The sequence below is a fragment of the Schistocerca nitens genome, chromosome 1, assembly GCF_023898315.1.
Source record: "Schistocerca nitens isolate TAMUIC-IGC-003100 chromosome 1, iqSchNite1.1, whole genome shotgun sequence".
In the NCBI taxonomy this organism is placed as follows: Eukaryota; Metazoa; Arthropoda; class Insecta; order Orthoptera; family Acrididae; genus Schistocerca; species Schistocerca nitens.
In genome coordinates, this window is record NC_064614.1 from 16,165,873 (window position 1) to 16,179,131 (window position 13,259).

Here is a 13,259-nt window from a genome sequence, read left to right on the forward strand (position 1 = left end):
CACCATGATGCGACTCAAAATTCGCTCGCAGGCGTTTAACTATAAATGTGTCCGTTCACACCACACACTGAATGTTTCAGCCAACACAGTGAACAATGCTTAATCATAAGGACTCAATATAGAGTCGCTCTCGGACTCGCTCTCGGCAGAGGTGCTCTCCCAGTGAAGTACTGAGGAGGGACTTGTTCCTCACTCTTTGAGTACACGTACGAGCGCGCACGCTCTCGTTACGTGTTCTCGCTCCAGGAGCGACAACGGAACGGCCCCCCTCCACGCCAGACGTGAAGGGGTATATCTTTCGGTCTCTTCCATTACTCCTTCAGCTCAAGGCGTCAGAAATATCGTATGCCAATCAGCATTGCTCTTCTAAAACGGGAGAATGACGTTTCGTTTAAGGCGACCAATCCGGAAATCTGTAGTATCGGCGTTTGGCGTTTTCTGTCTCCTGTGAAAATCTCTGAAACTGCTTGCTATGTGTAAAGAATGTGTAGGCTGGCCGTTCCCACACAATGTAGCGGAATTTGCTTTTAAGCCGAACACGGGGTCGTCCTTTCACTCGGGCAAACGCTGTCTGCTCTACAAGCGGTCACCGGCCGACGTAGAAGGGTTGGGACCGGCCTCCTGGCGTGCGGTTGCGTCTCTCGAACTAAACGCTCCTGCGACCGTCGTGTCTGGAATGTATGTGTGAACGCCAGCCTCGAGTATTTCAACCAAGGTGCGCACTTGCGATTTATTAGTTATTTGCATTTCTTTTAAATGAATTCATACAACATTGACTTTATCTTATCGAGTTTGGGTTCGAATGAAGCGTCTTGATGTGCGGAATATGACTGTGAGGGCGGGATATGTAAGCAATACAGGTCAGGAGACCACGATGTCTTACAAAGTCATTCCCTCATGTCTTAACAGATGTCCTATCATCCTGTCCCTTCGCCATGTCAGTGTTTCCCACATACACCTCCCCTCTCCAAATCTGCACAGAACCTTCTCATCGCTTACCTCATCAGTCCATATAATTTTCAACGTATGTCAGTAGCATCACACTTCAAATGCGTAGATTCTGATGTCCTTCTTGCTCTGTCCATCATTGGTTATTTTGCTACCTAGGTAGCGGAATTTCCTAACTTCATGTACTTCGTGACCATCAGTCCTGTGGCGTTCAGCAAAGAAAACGAACGGGCGACCAGGACGCCACCACAGACCGCCGACATGGGTGCAGACTGCGGAGAGAACGCCTCATAGGGGGAGGGGAATTAAGACGGACGCCCGCCCTCAGCAGCTCAGTTCGTCAGCACACCTGACGGTGGCGACATTTCTGATCGCCGAAATATTGAGCCTGTTGGACATTACGGACCGGCAGTACACCCGTGGACTGTTCGAGCATCAATCCTGATATTAAGTTTCTCGCTGTTCTCATTTCTGATACTTCTCACTGCTTTCGTCTTTCTTCGATTTACGCTCAACCCATATTCTGTACTCATTAGATTGTTCGTTCCAGTCAGCAGATTATGTAATTCTCCTCCACTTTCACTCAGCATAGCAACGTCATCAGCGAATCGTATCAGTGATATCGTGTCACCTTAAATTTTAATCCCACTCCTGGACCTTTCATTTATTTCAACCATTGCTTCTTCAGTGTAATGATTGAACAGTAGGGGCGAAAGAGTACATCCTTGTCTTACACCCTTCGTTCTTGATCGTCCACTCTTATTATTCCCTCTTGGCTCTTGTACAATTGTATATTACCCGTCGCTCCCTAAAGCTTACTCTTATTTTTCTCAGAATTTCAATTATTCCCTCTTGGCTCTTGTACAATTGTATATTACCCGTCGCTTCCTAAAGCTTACCCTTATTTTTCTCAGAATTTCAAACACCTTGCACCATTTTACGTTGTTGAACGCTTTTTCCAGATCGACAGACCCTATGACCGTCTCTTGATTTTTACCAAAATAGACCACAATTTCATCTTTTACACTTAACACCATTCATAAAAACTAAAAAGAAATCTATATTTTATCATCTCAAGACTTTCTAAATGATTTGCTTCAGCGTTTACAAAGCTAAGCTAAATGTAAGAAAGACTAGTCTTAATACAATTTACTTTCAGATTTTTGAATTTACTTGATGTGCAAGAATAACTTTGCCTCTAATCAATATTTACGTCAACAGTGAAGTTACTGAGGCGGATTAAAAAATACTTTTACTTTGGTTTTCAAAATTATTAAAAAATGTAGAAATAAGCTGGCTCTGAAATGAAATCTGATATATTTCTTTCCTTTCAAATATCAATTGGTTCAAATGGCTCTGAGCACTATGGGACTTAACTGCTGTGATCATCAGTCCCCTAGAACGTAGAACTACTTAAGCCTAACTAACCTAAGGACATCACACACATCCATGCCCAAGGCAGGATTCGAACCTGCGACCGTAGCGGGCAGACGGTTCCAGACTGTAGCGCCTAGAACCGGTCGGCCACTCCAGCCGGCGCAATATCGACGTTGGATTATTTCAGTACCAGGAATGAACATGGAACCTAATTGTTAATAACGACTTTGGATAATTACTAGGTTAAAGTTTCTAAGTTTTTGCAGTAATTATTATTAAAACTAAATGTTCATCAATATCACTGGGTAATGTCGTTACATAGCTGTTAAAATAACATGATCTAAGTGGAACAGTCTTAAAGTTGAGAGCCGTGGCTGTCGTCGACAATGCTGCAGTAGTTACAGAACAGATTTACTTAGCAGTGACCACTGGCGGGGCAGGACCTGGATATGAATGGAGCTGCCCTTTCATCCGCCCACGCTCGCCAACTGCTATCGTGCCGCCAGTGAAAACTGACTTCGCACACAACTCGCGCGTCCCATCAAATCAGAGTCCGCAGCCAGGTGCCTGCGCAGTGCTGACGTCACTCCTCTCGCGTCCAGAGACGCCGCTGCACAGTGCGCCTTAACTCTTTGATACAGACTCCTAACTTTTCCCTAACACCACTGACCCATTATAGATTACAGTTATTTACAGTACCATTTACACAGATCAATAAACATTCTTTACACTTACAAAAATCTTTTAAGGCTTCGGAGAAACTCGAAATACAGTATTTGTAGTATACAAAGGGAAAAATTTTAAATACATACATCTGGTTAAACGGTTACAAACTATTTTTGGCGCAAAGAAGCAATTTCCCAAATCGTCAGTTAATTCCAACTTCCAAAGCATGTTCTTCATCCCCAGGGCGGAAAGAGGACCTCACGGTATTCCTTTAATTCGTCGATATACGCGAAGAGCAGCAGCGTGTTGCTGTTGTTTTGACACAACAGCTTTACGAGTAAAGCCCTGCTCATCTCGTCCAGAGCCGTGTAACTGTCTGCAACTGTAATTCACGCCACTGCTTGTGTTTCAACTATACGTACCGACGTCTAACAGCAAGTTATTACACTAACTTTATTAACAACGCAAATGCTGCAGCATACATTCTGAACATCGTTCTTAAAGAGTTGAGTACCCTTACGATAAATAGTTTTCCGTTTACTCTGGCTCGACTAGCGGAAGTTCAATTCTAGCAACCCTGTCCTCGTATATCAACATCCTAAAAATAAAAGTCCCTAAAAGTTTTCCCTCGACTTTCTAAACAAAGGTATGTTTCAGAGAAACACAAAATCAGTGGTAGAACTAGAATCATTACATTATAGGTTACAACAGCGCAGCAACAGCGTCAGTCGTAAACAGGATGTGGTTAAAAAGTGGAATATGCCAACAGCTTCAAATCACACTCATACTCCAAAAACCTAGATTCATGCAGAAACTACTCGGTGGAGCACTGAAACATAACTCTTGTCAATTCTACTACCTTCTAATTTGTGTAATCTGTAGAGTGAAATTTTTATGCGCTATTTGTGCAGTGTTGTGTGTCAGACATCAGTTGAAGGGCTTATTTCAATAGTGGTACAAGTCCACTCTTGTTCATATTTAGATACAGAGTCCTAAAGTTAAATGAGCGCTGAAAAATCTGTAGTTGAGATACCAGAAATATTCAAGCATGTGGCTTCTTGCTAGAGATGAACCTTTCTTTCTGTCTGTTTGGCTCATTAATTTCAGAAGCATTATAGACAGAGAAGTGGAGATAATGGACTTCTACCACTATTGAAATAAGCCCTTCAGTTATTGTCAGAGACTTAATGATTACTTTCAGATACAAGATAATTCGTTTTTATCGACGTGCAGCTATTGACAATGAAAAGTAGAATTGAAACAGTGACCCAGTTTTATGATTCCGTAGGGAAACAATTTAGTGAGACTGAACTTGTTAGTGTCTTTGTTCCTGTTTTTGTTGCCAACAGACTGAAAAGTGGTATGAGTAGTTGTGCACTCTAACGTAACCTGTACAAGTCTCTTCATATCTGAGTAACTAGATGTCTTCGAACCTTATGTCCGTACTCAACTCTTAGCACCATCTACAATTCCTATCAACTTACCGCTTCTTTTGTTCTAGTTGCTCAAAAAATCTCTCTTCTCTCCGATTCAGTACCTCTATATTATTTCCTGAAACTTTCCCATCGAGCGACGTGATGCTGTGGTTAGCACACTGGACTCTCATTCGGGAGAAGGACGATTCAAACCACCGTCCGGCCATCCTGATTTAGGTTTTCCTTGATTTCCCTAAATTGCTTCGCATAACTGCCGGGATGGTTCCGTTGAAAGGGTATGGGTTGAAAGGGCATGGGCGATTTCATTCCTCATCCTTCTCCAATCCCAGCTTATGCTCCGTCTCCTATGGCCTCGTTGTCAACGCGACGTTAAACAGTAATCTCCTCCTCCTTCTCAAACTATCCGTCTAATCTCCATTATTCTTCCGCAGCACCGTACCTTTGATTATGCTCTTCTGTGCACTGTTCGTCGCCCAAGTTTCACTTCCCTATAACGTTACGGTCCAGACAAATACTTTCAGAAAAGATTACCTAACACTTCAATTTATATTCGACGTTAACAAACGTTTTCCTCGTTAAAGTTTTTGGGTGATATTGCCAGTCTACATTTTCAATCCTGCTTATGTCGATGTAAATATATCCATCTTCCTCAGAAAGTTTTTCTTGCTGTTACCATTCAGTTTTTTGTATCTGCTTCATTTCGTCACCATTTTGCTACCTAAATAGCGAAACTAGTCTACGACATGAAGTGTTTCATTTCCTAATCTAATTCCCTGCAGCATAAGCTCATTTAACTCAATTACATTCGATTATCCCTGTTTTACTTTTGTTGATTATCACATTAAAATCTATTTTCAAGACACTATCAGTTCTGTTCAACGGATCTTCCAATTCGTTTGTCATCTCTGAGAGAATTACAACTTTACTGTCAAATCTAAAACTTTTTATTTGACATCCTAACTTTGAATCAGTTTGTAAATTTATGTGTGATTCTGTTAACTACTTACTCTATATGCAGATTGATTTGGATGAGGGATAGAGTATGACTTCATCTCGCTCTGTTCTCAAATACTGCCTCTCTTTCGTGTTCCTGAACTGCAGCCTTGGTACAGAACAAGTTGTTGATAAACTTTCGTTCCCTATGTTTATCCGTGGTAGCTTCATAACTGCAAAGGATACAGTCATCACTGCCAAAATCTTTTTCTTATTCTATAAAACCTTTGAATTTGTGTCAATATGTGTCCTTCAACCTATTCTCTGGGGTAAGGTGTGGGATTAGATGCCCGGTAGCTACCTCTGTCATCAAATACAGCGGTGCTGTGCTGTTGATGCAGTAGGTAGCGTTTTGGGTGAGGATGCAGGAGGAATCGCGCTGGGAAGTCCGAGTGCACGAACTTTTCTTCACCCTGTACACGCTCCTAAACGCAAGATGATATCCTCCCGGGCTGGCTTGCATCAGTCGTTCCATTCTGCTGTTGATACTTTGAGCCAGCGTCGATCGTGGCCAGACCCATCTTCAGTATGAACTACATTCGTCCTGGAAGCACCCACAGCACTAAAGGGTCTGCAATCGACGTCCGCTAGCTTAGACAGCTCATCTCTGCTCCTAACAGATTCCTGCCACTTTTTCGAGCCCAGTTCACCGGTTCCTTAATATGCTTATCCTAACTTGGGTTTTTAATCTTAGCTGATACTTTATTTTTACATTACAAAGCTAATAATTGCATCCCGGCACAAGAACCAATGAACATTCAATGTTTCTCTACATATTTTTTAATTACTACCGTTATATATCTTATATATTATGTTTACAGTAAATATGATATAAATAATATTCTATTTTTTAATTACACTTGAAATAATTTTCACATTAAAAACTGAAATTTACTGAGTGTGTTTTTCTGCATGTGTTACAAACTTGCAAGACATGTCAGGGAGAAACTACATCATGCAGGGCAGAACTAAAAGCAGATCGCGATTCACTGCCAGACTAATCCGGAGGAGTAGGGCACGACTTAGGAATCTGCAAGACGACATCACTCCTTGTTGTGTTGACGCACTCGGTTTATCAGTTTCATTCACTCTCTCTTCTTGAAATTTGGTATGTACTGTAACGAAAATTTATTTAAATTCAAGGATCTAATTATTCCCCAGAGAATACCTCATTAGCTTACATCACAAAAACTCTGTTTTGATCAAGTATGAACTGTTTTCAAAATATTGTCATACGACTTGATCTTATTTCGACTCTTTTCTCTTGCTTCTTGATCGTTCTCTCGAATCCTACTAACCCGAACCATTTATTCGTTTCCAATAAATTAAGCCGTTTGAAGTGGTCAGTTTGGTGTCACGACGATCGCATGCCATCAGCGACCGGTAGATTTACATTTTAACAAGTCGAAACTGAAATCCAGTTTTCTTTTTACGAAGTCCGATTGTCTACTCTATTGTCATGAAAATTATTTATTAGATTGAAATTTAATTTTGTCACGGTCCTGCGTCAGCAAGCTTTTCCGTTCTCCAGTGAAGACTTCTGCACCAGACTTTTACAAGTCTCAGGTATCGGAATTTTATCCCACGCAGGAGGAGTGTCGAATTTTACGATTAATAATAGAAAATTATAGTTTCAAGTTATTGCTATACTCCAACTGTCGTCAACGTGTGTGATTCACTTCTCGAACAATGAACATTGAAAAATCATCATTATTTTATTTATTTTATTTTTGTGGAACATATTACAGTATGCATCTCATAGGACACGTTCTTAGCAACTTCTTGTAAATGAATCATGTGTTCTCGATGTAAATAAAAGACACAAGAATCATTAACTGGTGCATTGTGCACTAAATACCACTAATTAATATCATGCTTGACTCATAAACAAGGCACACAGAAACAAAATATGTTGAGAATCTAACTACACTGTTTATTTTTTTTTTATTCTTCAGCATTTCTACTGGTTTCCTACTATCGTCCATCTTTTCCTATCTTTTCATCCTTTCGTAGCTTTTACACTCATCATCCTGTATAACATTTTGAACACTGTACTCTCTGTCTGCCGCTGCATCGCCTGCCCCCCACCACCTCCTTTGTCTACATTTTTGTACTGCTATACTCCACGGAGCGTTCTAAGTACTCAGTGACGTCACGTTGACCGTCTTCTCGTGTGGCTGTCCGGACGACGGGCTCAGCTTGAGACGGGCCGCCAGTCGCTGGTTCGACTGTGTTCCGCTGCGTCGCCCGCGCGCCTTCATATGAAACAGAAAAAAATAAAACAAGCGTCAGTTGCAAATAGTAATAGATTGTCTTACTATAAAAATTACAAATCTACTCCGATAAACGCTTCAACTGTACGCCCTAATGTGAGGAGGCCATCAGCGAATTTTGTCACACAACACTACCCAGGAAGTAACGAAAATTCATTACCAGCAACGACTCATTCAAGGACGACGATAGCTCGCGGCAAGTTAAATGCATTGAAAATGAAACGAACTGTGCAACACATGACACGCTATGCATCAATCAGTACCAGACTGATATCTGTGCGACTGTATCGAAGAACATACTGAAAATGTGCAAAGAAAATCATCACAGTGAGGCCATTTCACCGCACTTGCTGTCACTGGAAGAACCAAAACTTGCCTATATTTTGTTTCCGTTACTATGCAGTGTCAGTGTCTGTGCATAACTACGGCCATTCTAAGGTCAGCGTGTGAGAGTAACAGTGTACTCGTGAGAACTAGGTCATATTTCACAGTAAAGGGCACAGCAACAAGCCTATCTAGAACAGAGTACTGCTTATGAATGTACAGTTACATCCATGATTCTCAGGCACTGTACATACATCTGAAAATGGCTGAAAGTGTACAGTAATTTAAACAAAATGAAGGGACGTCTTTCTCCAGTGGTAGACACCGTGAAAGACTGTTACCATTCACATACTGTACGTAAGCATTTGACCCTACACTTCCCGATCAACGAATGAGTCTGTCTCACGCAACAGAGATGAAGCCAGCAGAGGAGACGGGGTAGCTGTCACAATTTATAATCTTTAATTTTTGAGGAGCCATTGTTCACAGTTTCCATTTCTGCATTAGTGTATCTCGTAATTTGGAGCCTGTATGTAACGTTGCAGTGGGTGTCATGCTGTTAGCAGAGGCACTCGCGGCGGTCGTCTGCTACCATAGCTCATTAACGCCAAACGCCTAATTGATACGTTCGCAGTGCGTCCCACATTGATGTCTGTGATTGTTTCACGCAGCCTGCTACTCTGTTAGCAGTGACAACTCCATGCAAACGCTGCCGCTCTCAGTCGTTAAGGCCAGTATTACACTATCAAATTTCTTTGTCAAATATCTTTGTCCAATATCTTTGTCAAAGATATTTGATGGTGTAATAGGGAGTTTTGTCAAATGTCGTCCAATATTTGATCAAAACTAGGGCCTCGCTGTAGATTTGATCAAAGAAGTCACTTGTCTTCTGTTCACTGCAATGTGGCATGTTACCACATGGAGCGCTAGCATCGCTGCAGCATTCTGTCGTCTGTAGTGTTTTTATAAACATTGCCGGTAAATACGATTGGTGTGTGCCGACAACTACAAAATTAATAGAGATGTATGAGCTGATGAGGCGCTTTACAAGGTAAGGCACGCTGAATACAAAAATACATTAAGAAGATTGGAGACCTGATCTGACCTAACCTAACCTAACCTAACCCTCTCCTGCAGCAAGGATTCTGAGTGTTACAGTGAGCCTGTCTTCTGAAGATGTAGCAGTTCTTAAGTGAATATTGTGCTTTGTGATATGAGGATACACTTCATTGAGCACATAAAGAGATCAATGCTCATCCATTCTTAAGTATTTGATGTACGACTTGACGTCCTCCACTGTAAGCTCACGTAACAAGTTTTGTTGAATGCTTGTATCGTATCGTCGTAAAACCCACGGCTTCACCGAGGTATGTTCACTTTTTTTCCCCCGCTTCTTTCCGCTTGTGCACACAGCGCAATTGTTGTTGTCAGTCATCTTGAACTTTGACGAAAAATATGATGACAGAGTAATACCCCTTCTAGCGCTACGTCAAAGATCTTTGTCAAATATATTTGACGGATTATTGGATCACATGTTTGATTAAATCTCTGACAAAGAAATTTGATAGTGAAATACCGGCCTAAGTGAAGCCCGTCGGCCCCTGCGTTGACCGTGGTGAGAGGTAATGCCTGAAATTTTGTATTCTCGCACACACTTGACACTGTAGATCTGGGAACATTGAACTGCCTAACGATTTCCGAAATGGAATATCACATGCGTCTATATATCCAAATACCGTTCCGCGCTGAAAGTCAGTTAATTCCCCTCGTGCAGCCATAATCAAGTCCAAATTCATTTCATATGATCATATGAATCACCTGAATGCAAACTACAGCTCCCCAAAGCACTGCCCTCTTATACCTTATTTACCGATACCACCCCCATCATTCATGGAGCGCCATTTCACTCAATAATGTGCACATCGGTATCCCACGACTTTTCACCTCGGTTTTAAGTTACTGTCGAGTTTCTGGGCTTCTCCGGCGGCGTGCGTGGCGGGCGCGCCTACATTCCGGGGCCGTGTGTTGTGTGGGCCTCATGCGTGGTGTCGCCGGCGGCGCGTTGTGCGGGCTGCCTGCCTCCGTGTATGCGCCGTGTAGCCACCAGCCAGCACACGGCGCACGCCCCAGGTCACGCCGGGCAGCTGGCTTTCGTTCATAAAACAGCTCTCTCTCTTCTCTCCTCCTCTCTCTCTCTCTCTTTCTCTTCTTTCCAGTTTGCTAATTCTTTTCCATGTTCGTAGTAGGACAGACGCCCATGGCTAGAGGTCCACGATCTTCGCGCCACTTCAATGTAGAATTATGGAAAGTGCTATGATCACGCATAATGTATAGCAGCCTGAACAGTTTCTCTGTCAGAATCGACACAAATTCTGCAAGGACACGTCGTGGAAAACACGATTCACTCTTGCTATTGCTGAGATTCGGAAGACCGTAGACGACGAGCGAGCCCAAAAATTGGCTGCGCTTCTCGACTTACATTCTTACGAAATGTGAGATCACGCATACGATTCGCAAACAAAACTCAGTACTCACTCTCTGATGCCTCTCTCTTCATCTTCGAGGCGCTTTCCATATTGATCTTTTCCCATCATTCGTGGTGCCCCATTTGACTCATGAATGTAGTGCTTTGGTCTAAGCGTAGGTGGTAGGACAAGCACTGACAGTGTAAGCCTTGCACGCTACAGTCTATTTTCCCATCTGCTGTCAGTACGTCAGCGTACAATATGGAGTATGATCACATCAAAGCGCTGGACGACAGAGTTTCTGTGGAAGAAGGGCGTAAACAATACAGATATTCATAGGCGATTGGTAGCAATGTATGGGGAATGTACACTGTCTCGAAATGTGCTCTTCCAACATGACAACGCTCGTCCGCATGCGAATCGGAAATTCACGGTTTCCACCGTTGAAATTCTCCTGACTCGGTCCCTGTAACTTCTGTAGGTCCTCCTTTTTTGGAGCCCGTCGCAGTCACCGAAAGACAACAGTTACTGAAAGTCTGCAAAATGATGTCTGTGCAGAGGTAGCTTCATAGTTCGGAAGAGCTGGTAGTCAGAGAGAGCCAAGTCAGGAAAATATGGTGGGTGTGACGGTACTTGGAATCCCATTTCAACTATTGGAACCGTGATTTCCCGAATCGTATACATGAAATTTAACAAAGTTGTCAAGCTGATTCTCATAAGAAAATAACAAATGATACACTGTTAGTCTGAATGGAAGGGCTGCCTCCAGACGTATTAACAATGAACTTCAGTCGGCAAATCCAACGTGGCTGGTTGCCATAGCATTGCCTACGAATGGTAACGTCCCTGAATGAGTTGCCGTCCGACGCGTTGTGTTTATCCAACAAATAATTTCAGCATATCAGCAAGTGAAATACTGCACCAAAAGATTAACCCTACATTAAGAAAACGATCATTCTTATTTTATCGGCTATGGGAAATAGCCGACTCGTTCTAATAACTTATTCCAAACATCCCGACTCTGATGATCAATCGATTCAATAAACTGCTTCAAGTCAGTTCCTTTATTATGCCTTTTTATAGGTAATGTAAAAATAAAAAATCTCGCTTACTTTGATTCTGTATTGTCATGCGGTATTATATTTTTGGTTAACTCATTAACGAAAGATAAAGTTATATAAATGTAAAAGCGCCTAATACGGATTATTTATGGCGTAAATTCAAGGACGTCTTGAAGAAGCCTGCTGAAATAACTGGATATCCTAACTACAGCTTCTTAGTATAGTCATTCTTTTATGAAATTTTTTGTAGTAATAGAGTCTTATAGAGCAGCAGTTCTGTCACGAATCCCTAACAGGAAGAAGATTCCAGAATGAGATTTTCACTCTGCAGAGTGAAAATCTCATTCTGGAAACATCCCCCAGGCTGTGGCTAAGCCATGTCTCCGCAATATCCTTTCTTTCAGGAGTGCTAGCTCTGCAAGGTTCGCAGGAGAGCTTCTGTAAAGTTTGGAAGGTAGGAGACGCGGTACTGGCAGAAGTAAAGCTGTAAGTACCGGGCGTGAGTCGTGCTTCGGTAGTTCAGTTGGTAGAGCACTTGCCCGCGAAAGGCAAAGGTCCCGAGTTCGAGTCTCGGTCGGGCACACAGTTTTAATCTGCCAGGAAGTTTCAGGAAGAAGATTATTTTTCATGAAGGAGTAGTCGCTCACTTTGCAGCAGAAAGCTTTTCCTTATTCATTTCGGTAGCATTCCAGCAGTCATACGTTAACTGTTGATAAAGTGCAGCAAAAGACTGAAGTTTAAAAGATTTGTTGGTGGGCAACTGCTGCTATTCCACTAATAGATTCCTCAGCAGAACCAACTGCTTTAGTTATTAATGACTACGTCACATTACATTAAAGCTTTCTAATGTCTGAGTGTGGCATAGCTTCAGTGTATTATTACAGGAGAGTGCTGTAACTTTTTTTACGATTTTTGGGTACAATAACCTTGGAATCATCTTATGCATTGTAGGACATAAACGTACAATGTTTCTTAATTAATGTGGAAAAGCATATTTTTGTCCAGATCTTTGAAAACCATCTCAGTTAGGATCTATAGAAAAGAACATTTTCAAATCAGTTCTCTTGCAAACATTGTCTGACACGTTTCACATCCTCGACGATCTCGTCAAGTTCTCAATGTAGTGGAAGGATTGGCAGCTTGTTTTAAATGTACCTAGATATTAAATTGTTAATTTCAGAAAACTTATAATGCTATGACCACAGTATGAATGACATACAATTGGTATCAATCAACTCTTCGGCGTAGATGAAAGACGTGACTGACTTCAGTCTTCAGTGCTAGGCTTCTGGGGAAATGTAATTAGTTCACAAAAGACTCTCGTGCAACCCATCCTCGAATATTGTGGAACACAATCCACAGAGGACTACCAGGGGATGTTGAACGTATATAAATATGAATGACAAGAAAGGTCACAGGTTTGTTTGATTGAGCGGCGAGTTTTTCGGAAATGCTGAAAAACCTACAGTAGCAGATGCTTCATTTTCGACGTCAACTGTGCCGAGAAAGCCTGCTAACATAGGCTCAAGAACCAATGTTAAATGAAAAATGTAGGAGCGTACTACAATCTCCCATGTACCACTCCCCTGTGGACTGTGAAGAAAGCGTTAGACTAATTGAAACTCTCAGAGTGGCATTTAGGGAGTCAATTTTGCAGCACTATATAAGTGAATGGAAGGGGAAAAGGGAATAATATGCTGTACAAAAGGAAATGCC

At 42.0% G+C, this 13,259-nt stretch overlaps 1 long non-coding RNA gene across 1 annotated transcript in view; it reads right to left on the reverse strand.

Annotated features, from left to right (window-relative positions):
• Nucleotides 1–7,116: 7,116 nt before the first annotated feature.
• Nucleotides 7,117–13,259, reverse strand: part of LOC126234461 (uncharacterized) — a 39,798-nt gene continuing 33,655 nt past the window's right edge. The window contains exon 2 of the long non-coding RNA XR_007544732.1: nucleotides 7,117–7,675. This is a non-coding gene — a long non-coding RNA (uncharacterized LOC126234461). The remainder of the gene's footprint in view (nucleotides 7,676–13,259) is intronic.